Genomic DNA, 17,259 nt, shown 5'->3' with positions numbered 1-17,259 from the left:
ATAGCACTACACACAGGCAGCACATGTCATAGAGTTATCTTCTCACTGGACTGAAGCAGCAGTGGGATTCTACAGCTCTCTGGGTGTCTGAGCAACCTTTTTTAAAGGACCATACTACTCACCTCCTGACATGAGTAAAGGGATAGGAAAGGTCATCCAAAACTGTCTGCTTCATCCAACCCTGGCTTGCTTGATGCAGCAAGTGAAGATCCCATCCTGTGGTCAAAACACACAAACAAATGTACAAAAACTTTTGTGATGATTCCACTCATCATTGGTGCATGGAATGTATGTACACTTAAGAACAACACAAAATCAAGTAGATCTGAAAGACAGTTGTTTTTGTGAGAAAACTCAGCACATATTAGATCCAAATAGCAGCCCTAAATGAAACAAGGTTGGCAAATGAAGGCCAGCTTAATGAAGTAGGAATTGGATACATGCTCCCCTCCCCAAGAGGGATAGGGACCACCATGAAGCTGACATAGGTTTTGCAATCAAAATTAACCTAGTCAACAAGCTTGTATGCCTCACAAAAGGAGTGAATGACAGACTGATAAAAATGATTGTCCCTTACATCAGTACAAATACTCCCACCATGACAAATGTTAATGAAGTTAAAGAAAAAAAAAATTATACAAACCTGAAGACCCTCAGCAACAATGTACTGAAAGAAGACAAGTTTATAATTTTGGATGACTTTAATGCAAGAGTAGGCACAGACTACCAGACAGGTCAGGATGTCCTTGAGAGAAATGGAGTTGGAAACAGCAACAGCAATGAAGAGTTCACTTACTAGTGAAGAGTTGTGAGTCTCATGAATATCATATCATAAACATTGTTTTCCTATTTATCTAAAGAAAATAAAACACCAAGCATTGTCATTTAATAGACTTTATCATTGTAAGGACAAGAGATAGACAGGATGTGAGTGACAAAGGTGATGTCTGGCACAAAAAAAAAAAACTGTACCAATCATAAGACATCCTCTCCAGGCTAAATATTCATATTCATCAAAAGTGGCAGCCCCAAGGTAAGAAAACTACCAGAAGACTTAATGTCAACATATTATAGTGCTTCTCCAAGTGTAAACAATTCATTGTTAACTTGGAGGGAAAACTGAGTTAACATGTCCTTGGCAAAAATGAGCAGAAAAGGAGTGGACAGCTTTCAAAGATTTGGTGTACAACACTATAATTATTCATCTGGGGAAGAATACTTGCAAATATCAAGATTGATTTGATGAAAATATTGGGAAATTCAGAAGCTACTAAATGAAAAACAAAAATGTCATAAGGTTTACCAGCAGCCTAGTGTGTCCATCTCTAAGAAAACAGCATTTAACTCCATCAAAAATAAAGTACATGGGACAGCTAGGTGGTCCAGTGGATAGAGCACCAGACCTGGAGTCAGGAGACCTGAGTTCAAATCCGGTCTCAGACCAAACACTTGGCACTTACTAGCTGTGTGACTCTGGGCAAGTTACTTAACCCCAATTGTCTAAATAAAATAAAGTAAAGTACAAGTGAAACTTAGAGAGATGCAGGATGCTTGGTTCAGTAACTAGGCAGATGAAATTAAGTTTTACAGTCACTGTAACACTCCAAATGACTTTTATGATGCTATGAAGGCTATTTACGGGCCAAGGACCTATAGTGCGTCTCAACTACTAAGAGCTGATATAGCCACATTGATTAGTGACAAAAAAGGACATGAACCTGAAGAGATGTACTGAATATTTCCAGAGTGGTCTCAATAGACTGTGATCAATCAATGTGGAAGCTTTTTACTGTATACTTCAAATTTAAGTCAATCCCTCTATAACCAAACTTCCAGCTGAAGAGGTTTTGAGTGTCATTTTGTTTTTCTCATGTGGCAAAGGGCCTGGTGCTAATTCTATTCCAGCTGAGATTCACAAGGCAAGGAGTCTGCTGTTCATACAAAAGCTGATGAAAATGTTCTGGTGTTTTATAGTAAGAGAAGGTCATTCCCCAGAAGTTCAAGGGTGTTCATTTTTTAAAGATATCCATCTTAATGAAGGAAAGGGAAATAGCTTGTCCTTTGACAAACACAAGGGAGACCTCTTTCTTAGTCATCACCAGCAAGATTCTAACCATATTCCTCCTGAAGGCTGATGCTTCACATAGAAGATGGTCATCTGCCTGAGAGTCAGTGTGGCTTCTGAAAGGGCTGAGGAACAGTCCGTATGATGTTTGCTACACAACAACTCCAGGAGAAATACCAGGAGCCGAACAGAGGTCTGCATACAAAGTCTGTTGATCTGACAAAGGCCTTTGATACTGTCAGTCATGAAGGTTTGGGGAAAATTGTGGTAAAATATGTTTCCCTGGAGAAGTTCATCAGTATTGTATATGAGTTTCATGATGATATGCTTGACTAGGTCCTGGATAATACACAATGTTCTAGTGCTTTACCAGTCATGAATGGAATAAAATAGGGCTGTATGCTTGTTCCCATGCTTTTTTAATATGATGTTTCCGTGATGTTGTCAGATGCCTTCAAAGAGAACAAAAATGGCATCAAGGTCAGCTAGTGCATTGGCATTCAATTATTTAACTTGAAATTACTTAACAAGACTAAAGTAGAGGAAGAGTTGGTATGTGTGTGATGTTTTGTTCACATATTATTACACACTCAATGCAGGCCCTGAGGCTGAGATGCAACACGATATAGGTTGATTCTCTGCTGCTTGTACTAATTTTAGCTTAACAACACCAAGAAAACAGAAGTTCTCCACTAGCCAGAGCCACATCATCTGAACATAGAACCATGTGTTACAGCAAATGGATAAATTTTGTATGTTGTGCATAAATTCACTTACCTTGGCAATATACTTTCCAGGGATGTACACATTGATGATGAGGTTGATGCACATATTACCAGAGCTAGCTCAATGTTTAGGAATCTTGGAAGGAAAATGTGGGAAAGAAGAGATATTAGACTGACTACCAAACTGAAGGTCTAGAGACAATTTTTTTTCTGAACTCATTGTTGTATGAAACCTGAACAGTCCACCAGCACCATTCAGAAACAAATTGTCTTAGGAAGCTTCTGAAGATCACCTGATAAGATAAGGTACCTGACAATGGGTTTTTTTCTCAAACTGAACTGGGGAGCATTCAAAACTCTACAGCAGAAGAGTGCAACTCTCATGGGCTGGCCACATTGTTCAAATGTCAAAAGTACATTTATCTAAAAGACTATTTTACCAAGAATTCACACAAGGCAAACACTCACATGGAAGTCAGAAGAAAAGATACAAGACCGCTCTTGTGAGAAATAATTCATTTGGACTCCTACTCTATTTCAATCAGTATCAATTAATTTGATAATATTCTATATGGGCAGTGATTTTAAGTTCTGTGTATTAGGCCCCAGAGCTGTGAGCTGCAGATTGTAAATTCACTTGCTTAATCATAGGAAAAATTAGAGGCTCTCTACCCTCATTTTTACTTGTCATAGTGACCAAGCTCAGTGTGGCAAAGGTGACTCAATTACATGGAAAGTCCCCCAATCTATTTTTCTACTTCTGGATCTCTCTTTCTTGCCCAACATAAGCAAGTGACCATCCTATGACCATCTAGGCAGCAGAGACATTCCTTGCTTCACCCAATTCGTGACCATGCTGATATATCATCTTTGCTTATTCTAACTTATGTGTTATATGTCAACCAAGGGAATTATTCTGTACTTTGTATAACTGCTCTAGAATGTCTAGGTATCAAACTCTATAAATACAAGGTGCTGGAAGAAAGGGGCATCTGAGATCATGAGGAAGATATGAGTACGACTTCATTAGAAGGGAGCATGGACCCTTTAATAAAGTGCCATTGACTTAGAACTTTACCTCATTCTCTTTTGTTGTAGTTGGACAATTTTAATCCCCACATTCTCAAGGTCTATCTAAAGAACATTGGAATTAATTATGAGACATGGGAGACACTGGCACAGGACTGTCCAGCATGGCATGCCCACATCAAAGTAGGTGCTGTATTCTATGAGTAAAGCAGAATTGCAGTAGCTCAAAAGAAATGTGAGATATGCAAATTTAGAGCTATCTTCACTCCAAATATTCATTTGGACTACTTGTGCGACCTGTACTAGAGCCTTCCCAATCTAGTATTGCCTTGTGTGGCCACAGTCATACACATTGTACCTTGATCCCAACATAGTGATGTCATTTTGGTCCCCTTCAAGAATGAACAACAACAACAACCAACCAGGTAACCGAAGGTAATTTAACCATGTAATTTCTGGAAAACTTACCTTAGACACTTACTAGGTATTCAACTGTGAGCAAGTCACTTTATTTCTCTGAGCCTAATTTTCCTCATTTATAAAATGAGGGAATTGGGCTTGACCTCTAAGATTCCTTCTAGCTTTAATCTATAACTGATGATTCTTTAAGATGCTGTCTTCCACCTTTATATTCCTGTGAATGTTACTTTGACTGCAGAGACTGTCTTTCTTTTCCATATTTGTATTTCCAGCACTTACTGCAATGTCAGGCACATAGAAGGCACTTAATAAATGTTTCTTATCTAAGTGACTGATCATTAATTTATTTAACCTTCATTTTCCTCATCAAGCAGAGATTGGTTAATCACTTGAGAAACATATGGAAAATGATAGTTTAAGTCAGCATCGTGGTAGATGATTTAGGAAGTTCCTTTCCAGTTCTGAGATCCTACGATTCCAATTTCTATGGCACATCATCTCAGTTCCATCTGAGACAATGACTTTATATGACATTACCTAAATCATATAATCACTTCTTTTTTCCACCCCCCTGAAGTATAAAAAGGAGATGATACTTGCCTTACTTAACCTTAAGAGGATAACTTGAGTTTTGAAGTCAAATGAGATCAATGATACTTCTATTTTTTTAAAAGAAGAAAACATGAATATAAATGAATTCTCTGTCACACACGTACAGATGCAATACCAGAAGGCTTTATATAAACACTAGAATAAATTTCTGGAGATGTAACTATATTCAGGATTGACTTCAGAGTCTTTTATCTCCTATGTCAATTAAAATGTCTCTGATCTGCACTGATTAAGGTAAATGTTATGGGATGGATGTTCAAAAGGAACTGTAAAAATGATAGCTAATCATCGAGGTTGTAGATAGTTCAGAGTGAAGTCCACAAAGAGAAGCAGTGTGATTAAAAAGACCCTTGTTTTAGAATCATCTCTTCATCAAGCCTGAAAGAACAATGATTACAGGAGAAGAAGGTCTTCTTCTAGATATCCAGAGGAAAAAAGACCTTTGAGATCAGAAAGTATGACTCTTCCATTTTACAGATGAGTTTATTTCGACCCAAAGAAGTATATTTAGTTGTCCATGGTCACACAAAATTGTGTGACTGAGGCAAGATTCAAACCTAGTTGTCACTGTCCTCAAGTCCTGAACTCTATCTACAACACTACTACTTCTTAAAAATAAAGAATCCTACAATCAGTTTGCAATATGATCAAAACATTGACAATGGGGAAATAAACAAAAGATATGAGGGTTTAAATGGGCTACAAGTTCAATAGGAATCAAAAGTATAACATGGACACTCAAAACTTTAATATGAAAATAAGCTACATAAATAGATGAACACTGTCCTGAACAAGGGAGATTTTTCTCCTGATGTTTTCTTCCCCACTCACTTCATATATGAAATATTGAGTTCAATTCAGGATACCACATTTTATTAAGTATATTTACACAATGAATATCTAAAAGAGAAAAAATGAAGATTCTGAAATGACTGGAGAACTGGTCATATTAAACTCAATTGATAATTCTAAACATAATAAATTTGGATAGAAGATGTAAGAAAAAAATAATAGTCTTCAAATAAGTGAGGGGATTTAATGAGGAAGAGAGATTAGCCTTATTTTATTTGTTTCAGGGGACAGAATTAGAAGCACTTGGGCTAAACTGTGGAAAATCCTATTGAAACTTCAGTACAGGAAGACTTCATAACATTTATTCCTGTCCATGACTGGCTACTTCAGAAGGTAATATGTTTTTTGTCACTGGAAGTACTCAACCAGAGACTCAAAAAATATTTGTTAAATATGTCACAGAGAAGTTCTATTCAGATAAATTCATACTCATGCACAGAACATAGATTTCATATTACAGGACACTCTGGGAGAACATTATCATGAACTTTCCTCCCAAAGGGAATGTGGAAAAAATCAAAGCTAATTCTCCTTCCGACTGTGCCAACCCATCCGATTGCCTCTAAAGTTTCCATGCCAAATGATTGTCCAGGCTCTACTTAATGAGGAAAATAATCTTTAGAGGCTAAATGACTTAATCGATCACTGATCATAGATTTAGATCTGGAAAAGACTACCAAAAAACAAGGGAACTATAGGACATTTTGCAACAAACAATAAGAAAATGTAGTACAGAGAAATAGCTCTAAATCTATGACCATAATAATATGTTATTGACACTGAGTTAAAATAAAACACTTTTTATTCATCATGACTGAGTTATTATTTGCCATTTTTTCTTATTAATTCTTTAGTCAGAGAAATGGACTCCCCCTTTCATTTATAAGTATGATTATTGAAGGGGAATGATAACAAATTTCATGTTCATGCTCCTCCATTGGCTGAATTGACATAGATGTTTATGAAACAAAGAACTCTCCCATTTCAGGTGTCAGGAAAAGGCTATGCTAATGTTTCTCTCTAAGTTCCATCAATTCTGCCTAGATTCCATATTGTAGAATAAGCATGTTTAATATAGTGTTTGGAAAATGTTATATAGATTTTTATGTCATTTTTTTTGCCCAGAAAGCATTAAAAATCAGTGATTTGAGGCAATTTCTGCATAGAGCTATAAGAGAGAACATTTTATTTTTTTCTGTAATGTTTTACTGGAAAAAAATAGCTTCTATAATATCGATAAGGTAGGTTCAGTATACACCTACTATTTGAGGTATAGCAGAATGGTATAGTAGAAAATGTGATAGATTTGGTGTTAAAAGGGAACCGATTTTGAATCTCACCTCTAATCCTTTCTATGGATAAAGTCTTCAATTTCCTCATCTTTTTTTGTCGCTGAAATGTACATTGATCGCTCTTCAGTATATTAGTGTTAGAGAGTTGCCCAAGGTCACTAAAGAGTGGAGTGACTTGCCCAATGTAGTAAGGAAACTGGGATTTGTTGGTGATCTGTTGCTGTTGCTGCTGCTGTTGCTGTTGGTTTTTTTTCGTCTTTGTTCTCAAAGAGGGCTAAGGCATCATGCGGCTAATTATCTTGACTTGTGTGTGAATTGGATTTAAGTGAGGCAGACCTTTGCAAGGTCATCAGCCTTATTCTTTCCTCTGGAGTCATTGAAGTCCAGTGGCAAGACAAAAATCAAGATAACTGGAGATGACCTTTCTGAATTAAAGTCTTTCCCTGGTCTTAGTTTATCTGAGGTAATGCCCATTCAATGCCTGAGGGCTAGGTAAGAATTGAGACAAAAGATGGCCTCATTTACCATCCTTAAATTTTCTGGCCAGAAGAAAACAATTGCTATTTACCCTCATTCTAAGACATCAATGCCCATGACAATTAATTATAATTCATTCATTAAAAAAAAGTGCACAAGCCATCAGGGAGAAATGGACAATCCTCAGTTTCTAGGTTTAGAGTCAGCTGCCTTAACCATGAGTCTATGTAGTATGGTCCACATGTTGATTTTGATGTTCTTCTCCTTCTTCTTGTCGGGGCAACTAAGTGATGCACTGGATAGATCACTGGGCCTGGAATTAGGAAGACCTGAGTTTAAATTCAGCCTCAGATACTTACTAGCTGTGTGATTCTGGGCAAATCACTTAACCCAGTTTGCCTCAGTTTCTTCATCTATAAAATGAGCTGGAAAAGGAAATGGGAAACTACTGAAGTATCTTTACCAAGAAAGCCTCAAATGGGGTCATGAAGGGTTAGGAAGAACTGAAACACCTGAACAACAACAACAAAAATGCAGCATAGCCCAAACTGAAAAGTAAGTAATATCATTTTGGAGTAATCCTTCAGCTTAGATATCCTAAAATACCCCTGGAGAATAATTCCTCTATCCTGGGTCTACTTGACTGGAAGTGAATAAATCAAGAGACAGCCTATAACATAAAAAGTTTAATTAATATTGTCAGCTGATGGGCAGTTGCCAAGTAGGTAGCTGCTTTGCAGAACAGCAGGAGGTACACAAATATGGAGTTTTACAGTTTTAGCTCAAACAGTAGAAGGTGCCTATCAAGTGAGGCTGCTTATTCATTTTCTTCATTTTGAACATTAAGTGGCAAAGGTTGTTAGACAATTTGGGAGTTGGGGACAATTTCTTTATTATTATTGTTCATTTTTATTAATTCATTTTGATTTATCAACAATCATTTCCATAAGCTTTTGAGTTTTAAATTTTTCTCCCCCTCCCTCCCCATCTCCCTCTCTAAGACTGTGCGCAATCTGATATAGGCTACATGTATACATTCCTATTAAACATATTTTCACATTAGTCATGTTGTAAGGAGGAATTAGAACCAATAGAAAGAACCACATGAAAGAGTAAACAAAACAAAACAGAAAAAAAAGAGCAACTAGTATACTTCAATCTGCATTCAAACTCCACAGTTCTTTTGTTGGATGTGGATAGCATTTTCCATCATGAGACTTTTGGATTTGGGGACAATATCTTTAAAAGAACTTGCCAAAGATCACATCTGTTCTAGTAAGGTACTTCCACAGTAGTTAACAGTAGGTAATCTCATTAGATCATATTGGTGGGATAGGAGATTTCTAGTTAATTCTCATGAGAATATATTGGTTGGGACTAGAGTGGAGACCTCCCTCTCTTTTGAAATAGAATTAGCCCAGCCCTACAGGCTCTATTTCTTTGACCTCTAAAGTTACTACTTTTTGTACATTTTCTTCCTACCATCTTTAAACTTTAATCCAGAGGTTTAATGTGTGAGGTTGTGCAGTTCAGTTATCAAATTAACTATGCTCATATAAGTTTTTTCTCTCCCTGAAGAACTTGAGAATATTTGAGTTCAGCATTTCTGAAGATCTGAAGCTGCTTTTTGAAGATGTGTCCCATAAGAAAAGACAATACATAAAAAATTGAAATTGGCAGGGCCAAGATCTCTGTAGGTAAAAATGTTTGAGAACATAGTTTACTAATTGACAGGATTTCATTCATCTCTTTTAAATCACAATTTCCTACCATTTATATAGAAGTGACAGTTAATATGCTTTATCAAAGACCTCTATAACATGTACAATAGTGAAACTTTTGATTAAAAATTATGGAATCCATTCCAAATATTGTAATGTCATAGTCATCATACCAGCTATTGATTTTTGGTGAAAGGTTGAAGTCAAGGGTGTGAAGTTTAATCTCTCAGGAAATTACTTTATGGTATGGAACTTTTTCACGAACATAGAAAAATTGATGTGGGTGAAATAATAACTCCATGACCTCCAGTAGACAATGTGACAAAAGAAAGGAATGATCAAGAAAATGAATAAATAAAGCATATATTAATCATTACAATGTGCAAAGCACTCTGCAAAGTCCTGGAGGTACAAACAAAAATGTAAAATATTCCCTTCTGTCAAGGTGCTGACATTCTTTTTTTAATAGTATTTTTTTCTGATTACCTATAAAGACAAATTTTAACATTCATTTATAAATTTTGATTTCCAAGAGGATTCCTGGAAATGGCAGAGTAGGTCAGAAAACTTTTGGCTCTCTAAATTTCCTCCAAAAAAAAAGACAGAGCATTGCCTCAGAGGGAAAGCAGAGCCACAGGAATAAACAAAAGTCTGGGTAAAACAGTTGTCCTCCTAAGACAACTTGAGAAGATCCCAGGAAAGACCCAACCTCCAGGAGCAGAGGTTCATCCTGAGTGAAGTCACCTCTGAAGTCCAGGTCACCTCTGAAGAATCTACAAGCAATAAGCCTTAGGGGTAGTTGGGTTGGGAGGCAGACTCAGCCTCAGGAACTTCCACTTTCTTGTATGGTGTGTGAGTTGAAAGGCAGAGTAGTAGAAGAGTAAAGGACCTTCCAATGTCAATGGAAGCCAAGCACTGCTGTGCTGACCAGATGTGTACTGGATTTTGGCTGCAGGGGAGAAGATAGTAGGCACCTGGTGAGTGCAGTAGAAGAAGGGTGGGGTTCCTGCTAGCTGTGGGCTCTCACAGGATAGTAGAGTCCCTGGTTTCAGCTCCAGGGCAGAGAGACAGCTGTAGTCTTCAGTCACTGGAGGGACTTCAGGAAGTATGAACATTTGTAGAACAGTATGGCTATAGCTTTAGTTATGGCTTAGGGGTGGAGAAGAGAACTTGATTATATTAATAGCTGCTAAAAACAAAATAAAACAAAAGAGAAATACAAATGAGTAAGCAAAGGAGAAAGATCCCAACCATAGATAGTTATTATGGGAACAGGGAAAAACTAGGTTCATATTCAGCATAAGATAGTCGAGCTAAAAAAAAAAAAGCCGCTCTTTCAAGGAGAAACATCAAGTGGTCCTGATGGGGTTGGGGATCTGAGCCCCAGAAAGGAAAAACCCTGGACTTTCCATCATGACCAAATCTCTGTCTATAATCCCATCAACTGGCCTTTCATTGTGGCTACACCCAATCTCCACTCCATTGTTTTACCTCCCTATGACCCCTGGCCATTTCCCACACTTAATCCTAGCTAGGCTCCATTGCCCAGGTCCCAGGGGTTCTGTTCACCCCAACTTACTGGCCATTCCTAGATCCCTCCCACAGGCTTTCTGAATATAAGGTCCATCTTGTCTCCATTAAGATGCTTAGATTCTTAAAATCTTGCCACAGCTGAGATTCTTAAAATCTAGCCACTGAGGGGATTCTTATAATCTAGCCACTGCTTAGAGTCTTATAATCTAGCCAATAGCTTACTAATGTTCAGACTCTTTAAGAGTCTGCCCAATATAACGGATGTTCTAATAAACTTTGTCTTTGGCTAAAAGAAGGCTTGGGTCGAATTCTTTCCAACAGGACCCATGTTTTGTGATTTTGGAGTCCCAACACCCCTGAACCCATAAACTGCATCAGTCCCAAGTACAAAAAGAGTTCTTGGAAGAACTTTAAAAAGACTTTGAAAATCAAATAAGAAAGAGGAAAAAATAGGGAAAAATGACTAATCCAAGAAAATTATGAAAAGAAATTCAATAAACTTTAAATAGAGAACTAAAAACCTAAGGAAGAAAATAAGTCCTTGAAAATTAGAATTGGTTTTTCTCCACCTCTTTGCCATCTTCCTCCTGTTTGCGGCCATGAAGGTCTAGCTGTGCAGCTTCAAGGGGTACAAGATCTACCCGGGTCATGGGAGGTGCTACACCCACATGGACAGGAAGGTTTTCCAATTTTTGAATACAAAATATGAGTCTGTATTCCTGTCAAAGAGGAACCCCCGGCAAATCAATTGGACTGTCCTGTGTAGGAGAAAACACAAGAAGGGACAGTTGGAAGAGATTCAAAATAAAAGAACTTGCTGGGCTGTTAAATTCCAAAGGGCCATCACTGAGGCTTCTATTGCTGATATAATGGCCAAGAGGAGCCAGAAGGCTGAAGTTTGAAAGGCCCAATGAGAACAAGCTATCCGGGCTGCCAAGGAAGCAAAAAAAGCTAAGCAAGCAACTAAGAAGACAGCTGCATCTGCTGCTAAGGCTCCTACAAAGGCTGCACCTAAACAAAAAATTGTGAAGCCTGTGAAAGTTTCTGCACCAGAGTTGGTGGAAAACATTAATTGTCTACTAAATTGGATTAAGTAAAATACAATTTAAAGCAACAACAAAAAAAGGAAATTAGAATTGGATGAGGGGAAACTAATGATACTCTAAGACTCCAAGAAATAATAAAATAAAATCAAAAGAATGAAAAAAAAATAGAAGACAATGTGAAATATCTCATCAGAAAAACAACTGATGTGGAGAACAGATCAAGGAGAAATAATATAAGCCTAGTTGGACTACCTGAAAATTATGATGAAAAAGAATCTTCATACAATATCACAAGCAATTGTTAAGGAAAATTGCTCTAAATTTCTAGAACAAGAGAGCAAAGTGGAAACAGAAAAAAAAAATCTGCCAATCAATCATCACCTGAAAGAAATGCCAGGAGAAAAACTTACAGGAATACTATAGCCAAGTTTCAAAGTTCCCAGGCTAAGGAGAAAATATTGGAAGCAACAAGACAAAAACAAACAAACAAAAAAAATACAATTCAAGTATCATAGAGCTACAATAAGAATTTCCCAAGACCCAGCAGCTACTATGCTGAAGGATTGTAGAATCCTGGAATACTGTATTCTGTACAGCAAATGAGCTGGGATTACAACCAAAGGTAACTTAACCAGCAAAGTAAAAACTACAACTTCTTCAGCCATTACCTAATTGACTAGTATGTTCTCAGTTTTCATTTATTTGCCACTACAAAAATAGTTGCTATATATATATGTTTTTTGTAAATATCTATTCTTTTCATTTTTCTTTTACCTCTTTGGATATAAAAGGAGTAGAAGTATGATAGGGGTAAAAAGTATGCCCAGTTTAAAACCTTTTGGGCATAGTTCCAAATAGCTTTAAAGAATGATTGGACAAGTCACAGCTTTACCAACAGTATATTGGGGTGCCTAATTCCTCACATCCTTTAAAGGATTTATCTTTTTTCTGTCACATTAGAAGAACTGATGGGTGTGAAGTGATACCTCAGAGTTGCTTTTATTTATGTGTCTTATATTATTAGTGATTCAGAGAATTTTTTCATATGACTATTAATAATTCTGATGTCTTCTTCTGAAAACTATCTGTTCATATCCTTCATCTTTTGAAGCAAAACATTCGTACATATGATTTCCAGTTTTAACAGAAATGGGTATTGTATTTTGTCAAAAGTTTTTTTCTGCATCTACTGAAACGACCATACAATTTTTTTCTTATTTATATGTTCAATTATTCTTATAGGTTTCCTAATATTAAAACACCTCTGCATTCCTGATATGAATCATATGTGGTCACAGTGTTTGATTTTTATGATATATTACTGTAGTTTCCTTTCTAATATTTTATTTAAAAATTTCATCATTATTCATTACAGAAATGGTTCTTTTGTTTTCATTCTCTGTGTTTCCTCTCCTTGGTTTAGGTATCAAAACCACATTAATATCATAGAAGAGATTTGGTAGGACTCCTTGTTTATATATTTTTCCAATAGTTTGTAGAGTGTTGGAATTTATTCTTTAAATTTTTATTAGAATTCACTTCTAAATCCATCTGGTCCTGGGTTTATGTTTTCTTAGGGAGTTCATTGATGGCTTGGTCATTTTATTATTTTTTTCTTATAATGGGGTTAAGTACTCTATTACTTTATTCTGGGCAAATTATATTTTTGTAAATATTTATCATTTTATTTAGATTATGTTTATTTGTATATAATTGGACAAAATGACTACTAATAATTCCTTTTTGACTTTCTATTTTAACTTCTGGTTCTAAGATGTCTGAATAGTTTTCCTTCCGTGATGGCTGAGAGAAGCCAGGAAGTTGCTTGGGCTCAACTCAGTTTCCTTTAGAAACAACATTAAAACAAGCCTCTAAACAGATTCAGAAGTGAAAGAATGTACAAAAAGATAGAGTGAAACAATTCTCAGCTTAAAGTTGACTTAGAAGGAATTCAGAAAAGTCCTTCTATATCAAGTCTATATCACTTGATAAAAGAAGATCACAGCCGAGCACAGAGGGAGGCCAGGAAAGCCAGTGGTAGGCTCTTGACCACAGCACAGATTAGCAACAAAGGCCCTGCAATCCTATCTCAACATACCAGTGGTACAGGAGGCCAGCTGTGAGGCCTCCAGCTCCATCAGAGAAGGTGAATTGCCAGCCCTGGAAACCAGGGAACAAAAGGGGTCACTGGGTTGGATCACCTCAGGGCAGTTAGCAAGCCACCAGCACCTGAAGCCCCAGTGTGCAAAGCCAGTGACCAGGCTACTGGCCCCTAGCACAAGAAGCATGGGGCAGTTATCCCTGTGCCCCAGAAGTAGAGCTCAACTTTAAAACCTATGAAATAAGCAAAAATATGAGCAAGGAGCAAAAAAGAACCTTGACCATAGATAGCTTCTTTGGTGACAAGGAAGATCAAAACACAAATTCAGAAGAGTACAACAATACCATAATGCCTACACACAAAACCTTGAAGGGGAATATAAATTGATCTCTAGCCCAAAAAGCTTTCTTAGAAGAGTTCAAAAAGAAGTTAAAAAGAGAAAAGGAAGGCAGAAGAAAAATTGGGAAAATAAATTAGAGATATACAAGAGAATTTGTAGTATGGAAAAGGAAGGACAAAAATTGAGTGAAGAAAACAATTCCTTAAAAGATACAATTGGTCCAATGTAAAAAAAAAATGCGCTAATGAAAACAACTCCTTAAAAAGTAAAATTGGCTAAATGCAAATGAAAGTGCAAAAGCTAATTGAGGAAAACAACTCCTTAAAAGTTAGAATTGGGCAAGTGGAAGCTAACGGTTCTATGAGACATCAAGAGTCAGTCAAATAAAATCAAAAGAATGAAAAAATGGAAGGAAATGTGGAATACTTCATTGGAAAAACAACTCACCTAGAAAAATAGATCCAGGAAAGACAATATCAGAATCATGGGACTACCTGAAGGCCATAATGAAAAGGACAACCTAGACAGTATCTTTCAAGAAATTATTAAGAAAAACTGCCCTGATGTCCTGGAACCAGAGGGCAAAATAAGTGTTGAAAGAATCCACCAATCACCTTAGGAAAGAGATCACAAAATTAAAAACTCCAAGGAACTTTATACATAAATTTCAGAACTATCAGGTCAAGGTTAAAAACAAACAAACAAACAAACAAGCAAACAAGCAGACAAACAAAAACAACAACTGTACATGACCAGAAAGAAACAACTTAATTATCAGGGAGTCACAATCAGGCTTACATAAGACTTCACAGCTGCAACATTAGAAGATCAGAGGTCATGGAACATGATATTCCAGAAGGCAAAGAAGAGAGGACTACAACCCAGAATCACTTACACAGCAAAATTAAGCATAATATATCAAGGGGAATAATACTCATTCAATGAATTTGAAGGATTTCAAGCTTTCATAAAAAGATTAGAACTAAACTAAAAATTTGACCTCTAATATCAAGACCCTAAAGAAGCATAAATAGGTAAAAAGAGAAAAGAAACCACAAGGGATTCAACAGACCTAAATTATTTCTATCTCTACATGGCAAGATGATACTTGTAATTCTTAAAAGTGTATCACTAATAGTACAACTAGAAGGAATATACATAGGCAGAGAGTATAGGTATAAAGTGAATTTGAGGGAATGACATAAAAAAAATTAAGGGATGAGAAAGAAGAGTATAATGGGTGTAGAAAGAAGGGAGGGGTAAAATGGGGTAAATTATCTCACATGAAGAGGCAAGACCTATTATAGAGGAGGAGAAGATGGGAGGGTGGGCTATGAGCATGCTTTAACCTTACTCTTATCAGTATTGGATCAAATAGGGAATAACATACACAATCAGTTGAATATAGAAATTTATTTTACCCTCCAGGGGAGTAGGACTGGAAGAGATCAAGTAAGAGAGGGTTGGGACTTACAGAAGGGAGGGCATATCAGGGGAGGTGACAAACAGAAGCAAAACATTGGTGAAATGAGATAGAGGACAAACCAGAGGAAGAATAGAATGGAGGGAAATACACAATAATCATAAGTGTAAATGGGATGAAGTCTCCCATAAAATGGACTTAGATAGCAGAATAGATTAAAAAAAAACAGAATATTACAAACCAAAAGCAAAAAATAGACTTAATTGAAAGAGATAGGAAAAGAAACTATATCTTGCTAAAAGTTAGACAATAAAGCAATATCAATTCTAAACATATATGTACCAAGTGGTATAGCGTCCAAATTCTTAAAGAAGTTAAGTGAATTGCAGGAACAAATAGATAGCAAAACTATACTAGTACTGTCCCCTCTCAGAATTTGATAAATCTAACTAAAAGTAAACAAGAAACTAAGGAGGTAAATAGAATATTAGAAAAGTGAGATATCTCAGACCTTTGGAGAAAACTGAATGGGAACAGAAAGGAATATACATTTATTTCTCAGCAGCACATGGCACCTAGAAAAATTAACCATGTAATAGGTTATAGAAACCTCAAAATCAAATGTAAAAAGGCAGAAATACTAAATGTATTCTTTTCAGACCATAGTGCAATAAAAAAATACATTCAACAAATGGCAGAGGAAATACAGATTAAAAAATAACTGAAAACTAAATAATTTAATCCTAAAGAATAAGTGAGTCAGGTTACATTCTCTTCAAGAATTTCTGTGGGCGGAGCCAAGATGGCAGAGTGAAAGCAGTGACTTGCTTGAGCTCTCCCCCAAACCCCTCCCAACATCTATAAAAAATGACTCTAAACAAATTCTAAAGCAGCAGACCCCACAAAAAGACAGAGTGAAACAAATTTCCAGTGCAAGACGGCCTGGATGGTTGATCAGAAAAGTATATCATGACAGGCTGGGAGAGGAGCACAGTTTGGTGTGGGCACACGGGCTGCAGTGACCCTGGAGCAGGCCTCAGAGGATTGCATTGCAGGCACCTGTGGTGGTTTCCAGATTCCTCAATTCATGAATGCCAAATACAACTTGGAAGGTCAGTGGAAAAAGTCTGTGACTGTGGTGAGAGAGAAGCAGGGTTCAAGCCATTCCCTAGTGTTGCCCTGGGGCAGCAGCTGCTTCCTAAGCTTCTAGCCCACAGACTGAGGGGGAATCGGGTGGCAGATCAGAGGGATTGCAGAGATCTCTTTTCCAGTGCTGAGGCAGGAATCTCTTGCTTTGTCCATGCTTGGATCTGGGTCACAGTTCTGAGGGGTGGTCCTAGGATGAGGAAGAGTGCCGCCGTGGTGTAGCTTGTTGTGGCGGTGGAGAGGAAAAACCTCACGCCTTATCATACCAACTTGGAAAAACTGAAAATTTACAGATCCCTAGAAGTATCTATGAAAACAGCTGTACAAAACCCCGAGGCTTGGGACAGTACATTCTCCACATTGGAAGCAGACTTTTACCTTAACAAAGAGTTTAAAACTCAAGTAATTGACCAGGATCATGAGTAAACAGTGCAAAAAGAGTCAGACTATATTATTTTACTTTGGTGACAAAGAAGA

At 36.9% G+C, this 17,259-nt stretch overlaps 1 pseudogene; it reads left to right on the top strand.

Moving 5' to 3' along the window:
• The first annotated feature begins 11,325 nt into the window (after window positions 1-11,325).
• Window positions 11,326-17,259, top strand: part of LOC114027914 — a 93,087-nt pseudogene continuing 87,153 nt past the window's right edge.

Source organism: Vombatus ursinus, unplaced genomic scaffold, assembly GCF_900497805.2.
Source record: "Vombatus ursinus unplaced genomic scaffold, bare-nosed wombat genome assembly UNPS02014864.1, whole genome shotgun sequence".
Lineage (NCBI taxonomy): Eukaryota > Metazoa > Chordata > Mammalia > Diprotodontia > Vombatidae > Vombatus > Vombatus ursinus.
This window is presented reverse-complemented; position numbering and strand designations above follow the sequence as displayed.